Source organism: Podarcis pityusensis (assembly GCF_964106645.2).
Source record: "Podarcis pityusensis genome assembly, chromosome: 5".
Lineage (NCBI taxonomy): Eukaryota > Metazoa > Chordata > Lepidosauria > Squamata > Lacertidae > Podarcis > Podarcis pityusensis.
In genome coordinates this window covers 8,826,250-8,839,751 of record NC_138032.1, presented here as the reverse complement: position 1 = coordinate 8,839,751, position 13,502 = coordinate 8,826,250, and the positions used below count along the sequence as shown (strand labels likewise).

Below are 13,502 nucleotides of genomic sequence, written 5' to 3'. Positions count from 1 at the left end.
GGGAGTGGTGGAAATGAGGGAAACCTCCAGTCAGTTAACTGGGAAGAAGCTCTCTTGCAGATCTCCACAGCAACGCAAAGAAAGATACCTTTTCGACATGACCATAGGCTTTCATTTGGTCATATGACTCTTGACGGCACAGACACTTGTGGCGTGCCGTCGACAGAAGAGTCCCATCTCCAGGCTGATTGCTTTCAGCATTTGTCCTCTTGCGTTTTGCAGAAACGGGCTCTTCATAAACTGAGCCTTTGCCAGTGCTGATCGCAGTGTAGCTGAGGGCGATGAGCTTCATGGACTATATTAAGTCCAGGCGTGAGATAAAGCCCCTTTTCAGTCCTTTGAAACAGCACTGCCTATTTTTGAGCAAAATACTGGTAAAGCAGGCCTGCCCCCCCATCTGAGTAACAAGCACTTCATTCTTCAAAAGTTACAGAGCGCACAATGATCCCAACAAATTCTTCTCTCCTCTCTGCTTTTTCCACTGCAGCCAGGCTTCTGAAAATCTGGTACAGTCCTCGCCAATAGAGATGCCAACAGTTGATGGAGGGGAAAGCTCAACTTCTCCCCAAGGCTGATTAATCCAGGAGAAGGAGTGTACACCTGCCCTGAATGCTTATTTTGGGTTTATACCAATGTCCCACCTCCACCCCAAAATAAAATAAAAATAAAACAAAATCATCAGCTTATGCTCTCAGTAATTGGCACTGGGGCTGTGCACACGCTACAACTTTAAAGTACCGGTAACTTGAAACACATTATTTCCCTCACAGAATTCTGGGGACTGTATTTTTGTTCAGGGTTGCTAGGTATTGCAGCTCTGCTCAGGGAAAACTACAGTGCCCAGAATTCTTTGAGGGTAAGGATGTGTTTTGAGTGTGCTTTAAAGATATAGTGAGTACACGACCTAGGAGGAAGTGGGAGGCATTGTGAATACACACACACACACACACGGCATAAAGTACAAGAAATGACTTTAAGCTATATTTTTAAAATGGTAATGGCCTCAAAGGCCATTCCAGTTGCATGCCTGTTGTCTGAGAATCTGCCTGATGGAAAGAAAGAAAGAAAGAAAGAAAGAAAGAAAGAAAGAAAGAAAGAAAAATTTTATTACTAACACTTAACAGGCTTGCTGGAGGAATGGGAGTGGTTTTGCTTGGGTTCCCCCTCCCCACTCTCCTCTACGTATATTTCATATGAGGTTGCTTCTAAAAATAGACTAGTCCCTGGTATTGAAGGCTTTCCTAACCCTCCTAACCAAAGGAATTTTGTAGGAAAAGGATAAAAGATGAAGTACCGTATTTTTTGCTCTGTAAGACTCACTTTTCCCCTCCTAAAAAGTAAGGGGAAATGTGTGTGCGTCTTATGGAGGCTTTCGCTGCGCAGTGATCCCTCTCGCTGTTCTGGTTTCTGGGATTCAGAATATTTTTTTTCTTGTTTTCCTCCTCCAAAAACTAGGTGCGTCTTATGGACTGGTGCGTCTTATACAGTGAAAAATACGGTAGTTAGAGTTGCCAGCTCTTGGAACAAAAAAATGCTGGTCCCTGGGTGAGGCCCTTTCCACATCTAAGGGGAGAGCTAACGGAAAAAATGTTATGTTCATCTTAGGTGTACGAGAATTGCATGCGCTTACAAGCAGATTACTGTCGCCAAGCAATATCAGCGACATCAGTACCAGACAAGATATCCGCTCCTGACAAACCACAACAGAATCCAGCCGATGGCTGTTTCACAGTCAGAAAACAGAAAACAAATCCATACCCTCCAACATGTTGCAGCCCAAACCCGGGGCGTTTGTCTTCCGTGACCCGCATGAAAGCACGGAGCCCCCCAAATGGGCAAGGTATATAACTCGAAATAGTGAACCAAGCCACAGATTATACGTCATGTTACAGTGGTTCCCCGCAAGACGAATGCCTCGCAAGACGAAAAACTCGCTAGACGAAAGAGTTTTCCGTTTTTTTAGTAGTTCCGCAAGACGAATTTCCCTATGGGCTTGCTTCGCAAGACGAAACGTCTTGCGAGTTCTTGCGAGTTTGTTTCCTTTTTCTTAAAGCCGCTAAGCCGCTAAGCCGTTAATAGCCGCTAAGCCGCTAATAGCCGTGCTTCGCAAGAAGAAAAAACCGCAAGACGAAGAGACTCGCGGAACGGATTAATTTCGTCTTGCGAGGCACCACTGTACACACATGCATTATGTACCTGCCTGAGCATTAAAGATTTGATTTATTATACTCCTATGCCGCATTTCAGTCAAATGAATGCCAAACCATAACAATAAATAACAATAGCATGATAGAACGTGTGATAGAACATCACAAATATAGCATAAATCATACAGAGTAGTCTTCACTGAAACAACCGCAATCTATAAAACACTGCTAGCAAAGCAATAACTAAAAAAATAAACTAAAAAAATAAGATCCCTTCAAAAGAAAAGTGGGTGCCAAAGCCTTTTCAGTTGTGGCACCCCAAACATCCCAGGGAGGCTTGACGGGCATTACGACTGATATATTTTGGGCACCAACTGAAGATCTTTCATTTGACTGCATCTTTGTTGTCTCCTAATGCTTAGTAGGCCAACAAAGTAGACCTGCCAACAAAGGTCCGTATAGTAAAAGCTATGGTTTTCCCAGTAGTGATGTATGGAAGTGAGAGCTGGACCATAAAGAAGGCTGATTGCCAAAGAATTGATGCTTTTGAATTATGGTGCTGGAGGAGACTCTTGAGAGTCCTATGGACTGCAAGAAGATGAAACCCATCAATTCTGAAGGAAATCAGCCCTGAGTGCTCACTGGAAGGACAGATCGTGAAGCTGAGGCTCCAATACTTTGACCACCCCATGAGAAGAGAAGACTCCCTGGAGTAGACCCTGATGTTGGGAAAGATGGAGGGCACAGGGAAAAGGGGACGACAGAGGACGAGATGGTGGGACAGTGTTCTCGAAGCTACCAGCATGAGTTTGACCAAACTGCGGGAGGCAGTGGAAGACAGGAGTGCCTGGCGTGCTCTGGTCCATGGGGTCACGAAGAGTTGGACACGACTAAACGACTAAACAACAACAACAATGCTTAGTAACATTTTTGGTGCCTTAATGGTATATCTTGCTGCCATGCTTAACCCTGTTATGGGGGGTGGTGGTGGAGGGGATTTGCACATTGCCCAAAAAGAGGAATTGCGGCACCACAAAAAGGACACAAATCTACATAAAATTTGGTTGTGCTAATTTATACACACAGATGCAAGTTTGGAAATAATTCTTAAGTGGAATGATTTAAACAGAAATATAAGACATTGCTGCTTGCTCTCTCTTCAAAGCAGACTTAAATCGGGCAGCCCTTCAAATTACAGGGTTGCTCCCTGTAAAAGAAGACCCCTAGGCGCTCTACCTTGCTGGCTGCTCTGAAAGGTTCTACCTGAAGGATGGGACAGAAATCTCTCAAATAAGAAAACGAGCTAGCAAATAATGTGGCGACAGAACTGAGCACAGCAGACAAGCACTCTCTCAAGGAACTGAGCCTGTGGGCAATGCAGCCCCCTTCTCTCTGCATCACACACACATAGAGAGAAGAGGAAGACCCAGACAGACTGAGAAACTGAAAACACCCTCTCTCATCCTCTCTCTCTCACACATCCAGCATAGAGGAAGGTGCCATGGCTCAGTGGCAGAGCATCTAATTTGCATGCAGAAGGCCTCAGGTTCGATCCCCGGCCTTTCCAGGTAGGGCTAGGAGAAATCCCCAGTCTGAAACCTTTTGGCGCCTCTGCCAGTCTGTGTAGACAATACTGTTAAGTTGTGGGTGAACATATCAGACGACACAGTGATTCTTCAAACAGCTCTTCTTTATTCAGAGGCCAGAACTGAACTGAACTGAAGGGCTCAGTCAGCCTGCTTATATAGAGCTCCAGTACCTTGTTACTGTAACAACTTTCTAAAACTATCCAATCACTGAACGTCACTTTCGATCCTTCATTTGCATAACTATCTACAGTATCCCCCTGCTGGCCCAGGGTGAGAACTTCAGCACATAACAAATACTGAGCTAGATAGACCAGGAATATAACTCATTTATAGAGCAGCTTCCTGCCTTCCTAACTGCAGCCCCAAACTGAAGTCATAGCTGTTGCTGCTCCTTTTCTCCCAATCGCTGCTCTTTTCTTTCCAGGACAAGAGGCCGAACAGGTATGTGGGGCAGTGCTGGTGGGCTCTCAGGTGGGGGTTAGGGGACTGGAGCCTGCCAGGTAAAGAGCCCTGTTCCGTAATCTGCCTACTTTGTCAGGCTGACGCGTGTCATGACTCCTGACGGTGCCTTTCCCATCCTGCTCTCCCCGTCCTTCGCACACTCATTCATCCCTGATCTCACCGTCCGCCTGGCAAATTCCCCAGGGAATCTTTCACTGCCACTCCTGCATTGCAGAGGGTTGGACTAGATGACCTGTGGGCATTTAAAAGATCCTTAAGAGACACCCGAAAGTTAATAGAGAGAGTCTGCCTGTCTAATCTCGGCCGGAAGAGTATTTCATAGCACAGGGCTGGTGACACCAAACATCCGACTTCTAGCTAAGGTCGGTCAGGCCTCCGTAATGTGGGGGACCACTATCAGCACTTCACCAGATGATTTCAATGATTAAGCTGGGATGTAAGGGTTCAGAAGGTCTTTACTTTGTCCTACTATCCCACTCACCATACAACCGTGGAGAAAATCTGGGTCATTTAGCAAGCAAATCGCCTTCTGCATGCTGGATTATCATAATGTGTGCAAGAATTAATACAAGGGAGGGGAGGGACGATGTGGGGGTTGTCACAGCTTAAGTGTTTCAATGCAATCCGTCAAGAGTGACATATCAAGGCCAGCCACACACATACATACACAATAGTGTGTTTTATTAATATGGAAAAGTTACTCAGTGGAATTAAGGGCTCAGGGAAGCTGCTGACTGTGCATTTAAGCAACGGCAGAGTAAAATTAGCCTGAGTTGCAAGCCGGGAACTGTGATTTATGATATTGTGTTTGGGGTCAAAGAGTCTTGCCAGGAGATGCTCGAAGCAGCTACATCAGTGAAAGGCGCAAAACTGATAAACAGCAACAACTTAAAAAACAAACAAAAGACATCATAAATAACCATCAAGTAGAAAAATGGAAAGGAAACTGGAATGCTAGCTGCAATACTGTATTTATTTTACTATATTTATTTAGGCTGTTTTTCTATATCACTAAATATACACAGATATCTTAAAGCAGTGTGCAACAAACTAAAACAAAAGTTATAAAAAATACATAATAAAACCACTTAGACACTAATGCATATAAGTTCCTTCTTCTTCTGACACACCTCCCTGATCAACATCTCTCATCAACCTCGAGATGCAACATAAATGGAATAAACAGAGAGACAAGTTGTATACTGTCTTATATTTTTCAAAGGTGTGCATTTGTAGAACTTGTAAATGTGCACCTAAGAAACGTGCTGCACAAATGAGACCTGTTTTTAAATCTGTGAATGTATTTATTCCTCATACCAAGGCTGGAATCAGTATCAGTACCAGATACTGATTCCAGCCTTGAATAAAACCCACTGCATGTGAAAGATTAGCTGTAGCTCCCTGTAAAGCGCATGCTCAGTTGCAAAACCAGGTTTGCAGAGATGAAGTGAAGCATCTTTTAGCATGCTTGCTTTGCTATGGCACTAAAGAAAAAGGAAGAAGCAATTACCATGTCCCATCTGGCTGATAGTACTCTTCTGTCCCGTTCAGAAGCATAAGTGATAACCATCTAATCCCCCGGAGCAAAGAGTTATACAGCTGAGCTTCCCAATTCCCTACTTAAAATGAAGTTAAGCACGCTATCGTTTAATTTATTTTGCACAGACTCATTTCCCCCTTCCATGGTTCCCCCCCCCCCCCAATTCTGAAGAAGACGTTGGAAGTGGAAGAGGAAGAAGGTTAATTCAGTGACAATGGGAGGCATTTATTCAAGGGATCTCAAGGGTCGTTTTGATAAACTAAGGGGTCACCGACCATTTTAGGCCTGTGAGCATATCTGGATTTCTGAGCAGGTGCTGTGGGCGACACCCTCTCTGGTCCCCCTTCCTCCATCTCCCCCAGAAACAGAAAGAGAGAAAGCACGTGTGTGAACACCCTTCACTTTTCCAAGGAATCCAGGTAAAAGTCAAATATGGCAGAATTAATCTGAGCCTTGAAAAGCACAAAGAACCGAAAGAGGAAGTGGGAAAGAGAGCCGCTCTTCCAACTTCCTCCTTCACCTCTATGTACTTGCTGCTTTATGCCTCCTCCACCACACCTGAATGCAGCAGGCTCTATCATCCAACAGAGGGAAACGGCTGGGGGCTCAGGAAAAACAGCCGCTGTGCATATGTGTGTGTGTGCCATTGCTGCTCCCCAGCATCTGCCACCTGAGGGGCTGTCTCACTCTGTCTAACAGTAGGGCAGCCCGAGCACTGCACAAGGAGCAGAAGCTGCAACTATGGTGGTCACATACACATAGCGGAAAAAGGGGAAAGTGTCAGCGGAAAAGAGGGCAGAAGAGATTCCCATGGAATATGCCCATGGTAATTTTTTCAAAAAATAATAAGAAACGTGCTGGATAAAACCAAAAGCCCATCTAATCTTGCATTCTGTTCCAGCTGTCAACCAGGTACCGATGTATAGTTGTGTACAGATGCAAATTTAGAAATGCAAAGTATAATGTAAATAAAAATACAATGATCTCAAAATAGTAGGGAAGGCTGTGACCACATGACCTGTGTGCCTGCTCAGTCTTACTATCTAGGTACTATCTGGTGATGGGCATCTTCAAAGCCCCTCCTGTTCTCCCTTCTTAGCTTTCTAAATGAGACTCAGACTGAACAGCCCTTCAAGCAGACGACTGTCCTCTGTGAAGCAGGACATGTGGTCACTGCAACTCCAGCCAAGTGCACGACAGCGAATATCATCTTGTCCTGCTGCCCCCTCCTGCTCCTCAACATAACCAAACTCATTTATATGTTAATGGCCTCCAAATGACTGCCAGAAAGATGACCAGCTGGAGAGAAAGACCGAACTGTGTGCAGCCGATTGACAGGGCAATGCCTTATTGCTTAATTAAAGACCAGCTGAGCCACAGCAGAACACTGAGACATCTTTGTTCTGCACGAGACTCAGCCTAGCTATGGGCTGATGGTTCATCACCCACTTCCTATGCACCCTTTCTGTGCTTCACTGCAACCCGTTCTCCCTACTGGTAGCTGTGTGCACTGTGTGTACATGAGTGCATGCGTTGGCTGTCCACAGTGCCCAGCTGTTGTGTGGTGGAGAAGTAATGCAGGGGGAGAAAAGCTCAAAGCAGGAGCGATGATGTCACTGGCAACTGATGGGAGAATCCTTGCCCTGGTAAGTGAATGAGGCGAAATATTCCTAATCATGGATCAGTGGCGTAGCGTGGTAGGGCAGGGCGGGCGATGCCCTGGGTGCACAATCTGGGGTGTGTGTGAACCAGGCATCACCCGCAGAGATCTCTGGCATGCGCCCTCTGTGCCCCACCTGGTGTGCAAGCACCCGCCCGTTGGTGGCGAGGGCTGGGGAGCGGGGGGTGAAGAGCACCCCCCGCGCCCTGTCCCAGCCTGGGCTGAATGAGCACCCTCTGCCCCCACCTGCCGTATGTGTGCACAGCTGCCCAGGCGCCGGCAAATGGTGCTACGCCCCCGTTATGGATCTTTTGCCTGGTCTCTTAAGCTTAGTCATTACAATCAAGTAGAAGAAGAGTTAACTGACTCAGAATAAACACACAACAGATCAATGAACTTGTTAATAAGATCAACAGGAATAATCTGATTATGTGACTCATTCCCAAGGAGCCGGCAAGAGGAATGGTTTGCAGCGCAGAATCATGCGTTTGTCTGTGTTGAGGCTCTCCATGGACATTGGAAGCCACAATACTTTGAATTGTGCTTGGAAACTACAACTAATCCAGAACGCGGCAGCTAGACTGGTGACTGGGAGCGGCCGCCGAGACCACATAACACCGGACCTACATTGGCTCCCAGTATGTTTCCGAGCACAATTCAAAGTATTGGTGCTGACCCTTAAAGCCCTAAACGGCCTCGGTCCTGTATACCTGAAGGAGCGTCTCCACCCCCATCGTTCTACCCGGACACTGAGGTCCAGCACCGAGGGCCTTCTGGCGGTTCCCTCACTGCGAGAAGCCAAGTTACAGGGAACCAGGCAGAGGGCCTTCTCGGTAGTGGCACCCTCCCTGTGGAACGCCCTCCCACCAGATGTCAAAGAGAACAACAACTACCAGACTTTTAGAAGACATCTGAAGGCAGCCCTGTTTAGGGAAACTTTTAATGTTTGATGTGTTAGAGTATTTTAATTTTTGGGGGGGGGGTACAAATAATAAATTATTATTATTATTATTATTATTATTATTATTATTATTATTATGCTAGGCTGGATGGGCCATTGGCCTGATCCAGCAGTTTCTTCTAACCTTCTTACAGTGCAAAGAAGGTCCAGAGAAGGATGTAGCCCAGGGAGTTGGTACAGTTTGGGGAGATTCCCAAGGACCAAATGGAAAGACCTGGAGGGCCACATCTTGGCCCCGGGCTTTCTATGTCCCCATCTCTGCCCTACAAGTACAGTTAGTGGCAGACACCCCCCCAACCCGCCCCCCTTTGCTCTAGTGGAAACAAGTCACAAATTGCAGCTGGCAGATTACCATGGCTCAGTGACTCTTCCTCTGAAGGCCAAGTTGTGGTGAAAGAAGCACTGCAGAGGTGTTAAAATAAAGGAAGCAGGAGCTGCCCGGGGGATGCTGATGGTAAATTGCTATTTCTGCTTAGCTCGCCCAGCCTGGGACACGAGATCTGCATGATGGTAGCAGGGAATCCGAATGCTGCTCTTGCAAGGGGAGGAGAGGTTATGAGCACAGCTTATTCTGCAAAGCTCCCGGTGGGGGCAGACGGATGGAGAAAAAACGTGACCCAGTTAGCATACACGGGCAGAAGCCGTATCTAATGATAGGGCTGTTGGGGGTGGGTCTTTTGCATTTAATCACAAGGAAAATCCTCTGCCTGTAAGGCTGAATCTGGATCAGTGTTTCAGCTGATCATCCTCCTAACACAGAGCTTCGGCTTCTATTCCGTCTCTGTGATATGGCCAGCCAAGAAGACATTTGCTGCCTGAAGCAGAATAGTGAGCGATGACTCCCTACCAAGACATATAGACACATCCAAAACTGCTCTAGCTATTTTGGCATCTGAGGCAGAAAATCTCACAAGCGTCTCTCACTGGGAGTAAAAACACAATATTGATGAATGAAAACAACTAACAGCAGGCTGCCCTTTCATGATACCCAAAACCAGCTGCCCAAAGTGACTGCCTCATTCTGCCCAATGGTTGAGCCAGCCTTGCAGTGTAGGGAAGAGGGAGTAAGAAAAGGAGGGTAATTATTCCAACCACAGCTTTTAGCAGGGCTTAGCATACTGTTTTCTCTCTATCTGTGTATGCTGAATGCTCAAACAAGGCAAAGGCTTTCATTGGTATTGCTGTTACTGAGCCTACTGCAGAAATATGAGTAATCTGAGAATTACTCATTTCAAAGCATTGCTATGGATCGGACTGCAACCTTCCAACAGCTTCACCTCACCCCCAAAGACGTACTCCTCCATTGTCTCCCAAAACAGACGGATGCCAGCACATAAAAGGCAGCAGTGGGGGGGGGGGATTAGGCTGTTATGCTGAGACCCTGGATCCAGCAAATGTTAAAATATAAGAAAGGATTCAAAGTTCTGGAATAACAAGGCTGGCTTCCTCCTTGGGTGATAGCCTAGGTAATGGGCCATTAAGGGAATGAAGGAAGTGGATCTGTGCCAGACAGCAAATGGGTGGTAGTTAGAAATACAAAGGCCAGAGAGGGGAAAGGAGAGTTGAGTCTTGTGAGCTAGCAGCTAGAAGCTGGAAGCAGTAGGCTGGGAAGCCAGGGATACAGAGTGATGTTTGATTTATGTTTGAATACAAGGCTATGGCTATGGGGGAAGCAAGACCCTCTGAGAGTGTTAATACTGTGAAGCCCTCCATCGTGGGCTCAGGTTGTGTGTGTGTGTGTGTGTGTGTGTGTGCGCGCGTGTGTGTGTGTGTGTGTGTGTGTGTGTGTAAATAAACCATATATCCTAAAGACACCACAGTCTCTGCTGTCTCTCATTCTAAGGAAAACACAAGCCCTGGGAAATCACCTTTGGAATCTCACACGGCTTGGAGGTTGGGGTGGCATACAACATTATGAAAGAGGTATTTGTTGTATGTCAGCCTTTCAAAGGGTAATGGTGGTATTGCAAAGAGATTACTGCAAGGGTGGGGAACCTTTTTGGACCAATGGGATATATCACTATCTGTCCCCAAACCCAGCAGAACTTTGACAGGTGGGTGGGGCAATCCACCTGTCAATCACATGACATCATTATGGCATCAGCGGATTGATTGATTAGCAAGTGGCTTCATCCACTTGCCAAAGTCCCTTGCCCAGCATTTCCCCAGCATCTGGCAGCCAGCTGGATGTTGGGTGCTTGGGGACCATAGCTCAAGGGGCTTTGCCTGTCCTATGCTCAGCAAAGGGCTGTCAAAGCTCTTTGCTGCAAGGAAAGTGTTAAGTTGTGGGTGAACATATCAGACAACACAGTGATTCTTCAGACAGCTCTTGTTTATTCACAGGCCAGAACAGAACTGGGCTGAAGGGTTCAGCCAACCTGCTTATATAGAGCTCAACTACAAAGCAACAGTAACAACTTTCTGTAACTATCCAATCACTGAACGTCACTGTCAATTCCTTATTTGCACATGCGGACCTGAGTGAAAACTATCTACAGTATCCCCCTGCTGGCCCAGGGTGAGAACGTCAGTACATAACAGAAAGATCCAGCCATGTGTCTGCTTCATTTGTGATCGTCACGTGCTTTAGGGAAAACAGCCTCGTGGGTCAGTTTGGTAGAACATGTGATTGGTTGGTTGTATTTCTATGCCGCTTTTCATTCAAATGAATCCCAAAGCAGCTTCCAAACAATAAGTAATTATAACATGACAGAACACCACAAACACACATAGCTGTCAATTTTTCCCTTTTCTTGTGAGGAATCCTATTCGGAATAAGGGAATTTCCCTTTTAAAAAGGGAAACGTTGACAGCTATGCAAACGCAGCATAAATCAAACAGAATAATTAACAAATCATCAGTGAAACAATTACAATCTATACAACACTTTCAACAAAGCAACAACTAAAAAATAAATTAGACCTCACCATTAAAGCAGAAGTCATATTATATGATTAATAAATCAATACAGGGTGTGTGTGAGTACTGGAGGGAGCAGAAATGTTCCCTCACTTCATGTCAGTCTCCCATGAATCTCACTAAGATCCAGATGCGCTCCACAGCATTTAAGAGAATATCCTGCACGCCCCCTTCCAATTCCTTTGGGACATGTGGGTTATTTGGGGTAGGGAAGGAGTCTTACATTGACCTCTGAACTTCTCATGTGCTCCTGGCACAAACTGTGAATATATTGTTATCAGCAGGGTGGACCCTTTGCCCACCACAGGGTCCTGGCTAATGCCCAGCCTTGCTGGGTTATGGTGCTGGCCGTGCAGCTATGGCTTCATTTGCTGCTGTCCCTCTGTTCTGCTCAGGGTTTGCTTTACTAATCCATGCCAGCTGCTGAATCGGTTTCAGCTTAGCTCATACTTTTGTGGGAAGAAAATTGCTCTGGTCACTTTTTCCAAATCCAACTGCCTTACGGTGAGAGAGTTTTCCAATGACTGAGTTCGTGTGTATTAGAAAATTCAATTTCTACGAAATGCAGGCATACTATGCAAGCCTACATAGATTTCCTCAGGAGTAAGTCCCATCAAGTTCAATGGGGCTTACTCCCTGGCAAGTTTATTTAGGATTGCAGGTGATGCTTCCCCTCATTTTTTCATGTACGCATGAATTAATTTTCACTTCCAATTTCATGTGCTTCAGTATTTTACACATGAAAATAGGGACATGTGTGAAATACCCCAATTACAATACAATATCACCTCATTAAATATCCAGCTGTTTCATATTGCTAAAGGCTCTACTTTGCCTCCTATATGCTGAATTTGTTTATCCTTCAACAGTCCTGTCTTTCTTCGATTCAAAACCCAAGAGGATTCTTGTTGTTTTGGTTGAAGTTATGCTAACTAGAGGATGCGGGTGGCGCTGTGGTCTAAACCACTGAGCCTCTTGGGCTTGCCGATCAGAAGGTCAGCGGTAAAAATCCCTGCGATGGAGTGAGCTCCCGTTGCTCAGTCCCAGCTCCTGCCAACCTAACAGTTCAAAAGCACGCCCAAAAGTGCAAGTAGATAAATAGGTACTGCTCCGGCGGGAAGGTAAGCGGCGTTTCTGTGCACTGCTCTGGTTTCAGTGTTCCGTTGCACCAGAAGCGGCATAGTTATGCTGGCCACATGACCCGGAAAAACTGTCTGCGGACAAACACTAGCTCCCTTGGCCTGTGAAGCGAGATGAACACTGCAACCCCAGAGTCATCTGCGACTGGACTTAACCGTCAGGGGTCCTTTACCTTTTATGCTAACTAGAGAAACACAACTGCCCTACTATAACATTATGAAGGTAAAGGACCCCTGAAAGTTAAGCCCAGTCGCAAACAACTGGGGTTGTGGCGCTCATCTCGCTTTACTGGCCGAGGGAGCCGACGTTTGTCCGCAGACAGTTTTTCCGGGTCATGTGGCCAGCATGACTAAGCCGCTTCTGGAGAAACCAGAGCAGCACACGGAAACGCCGTTTACCTTCCCACTGCAGTGGTACCTATTTATCTACCTGCACTTTGATGTGCTTTCAAACTGCTAGGTCGGCAGGAGCTGGGACCGAACAACAGGAGCTCACCCTGTCGCGGGGATTCGAACCGCCAACGTTGTGATCGGCAAGCCCAAGGCTCAGCAGTTTAGACCATAGTACAAAAAATACATTGGCAGCTGCAATGCTTTAACATGACAGGCTGTGCACTGCATGGCCCCTCAGCTTCCATCTGCAAACACTTACATGCATGTGCGTTAGAGATAACTTGCATCCATTTCCCTATGTTTCCTTTAACTTCAGGAGACCCCATTGAGAGCATGAAACCCTGAAGAACAACAGCATTAGCACCTTGATCTCACAATATTTGTGGGTGCCTCCAGGTCAGCCTTTTGCAGAACTCGCCAGAACCTGGAAATTGCCACAGTCGCTTCTCCTCAGTTCTCTAGCGCTAGGGAGGTGGTTTGCACCCCTTTGATTCTGTCACCAGAGGTGGCTGCCTCAGTCTGCCTCATGTCATGGATAGGCCAGCCCTGTTAGGAAGTCAGCCATCATCACTGCATAAAACACTGCTGATATCCACAGAGAAAAGCACATGGTACAGGCCACTTGTGAGTGCACAATTTCAGAATGCAAGCGGAGAATCACATGGTGACATGTATGTCAAATACTCCCTGCC

The 13,502-nt window shown here is 46.3% G+C and overlaps 1 protein-coding gene across 11 annotated transcripts in view; it reads right to left on the bottom strand.

Moving 5' to 3' along the window:
* MCF2L2 (MCF.2 cell line derived transforming sequence-like 2) overlaps positions 1 to 13,502 on the bottom strand; it is a 212,803-nt gene that overhangs the window by 176,598 nt on the left and 22,703 nt on the right. The window contains exon 1 of one of the 11 annotated variants that reach the window (XM_081007793.1): positions 89 to 262. The exons of the other annotated variants lie outside the window; for them this stretch is intronic. The gene's annotated coding sequence lies outside the window, so the exon portion shown is untranslated. Of the gene's footprint in view, positions 1 to 88; positions 263 to 13,502 lie in introns of those variants that run through there. 11 annotated transcript variants of the gene reach the window in all.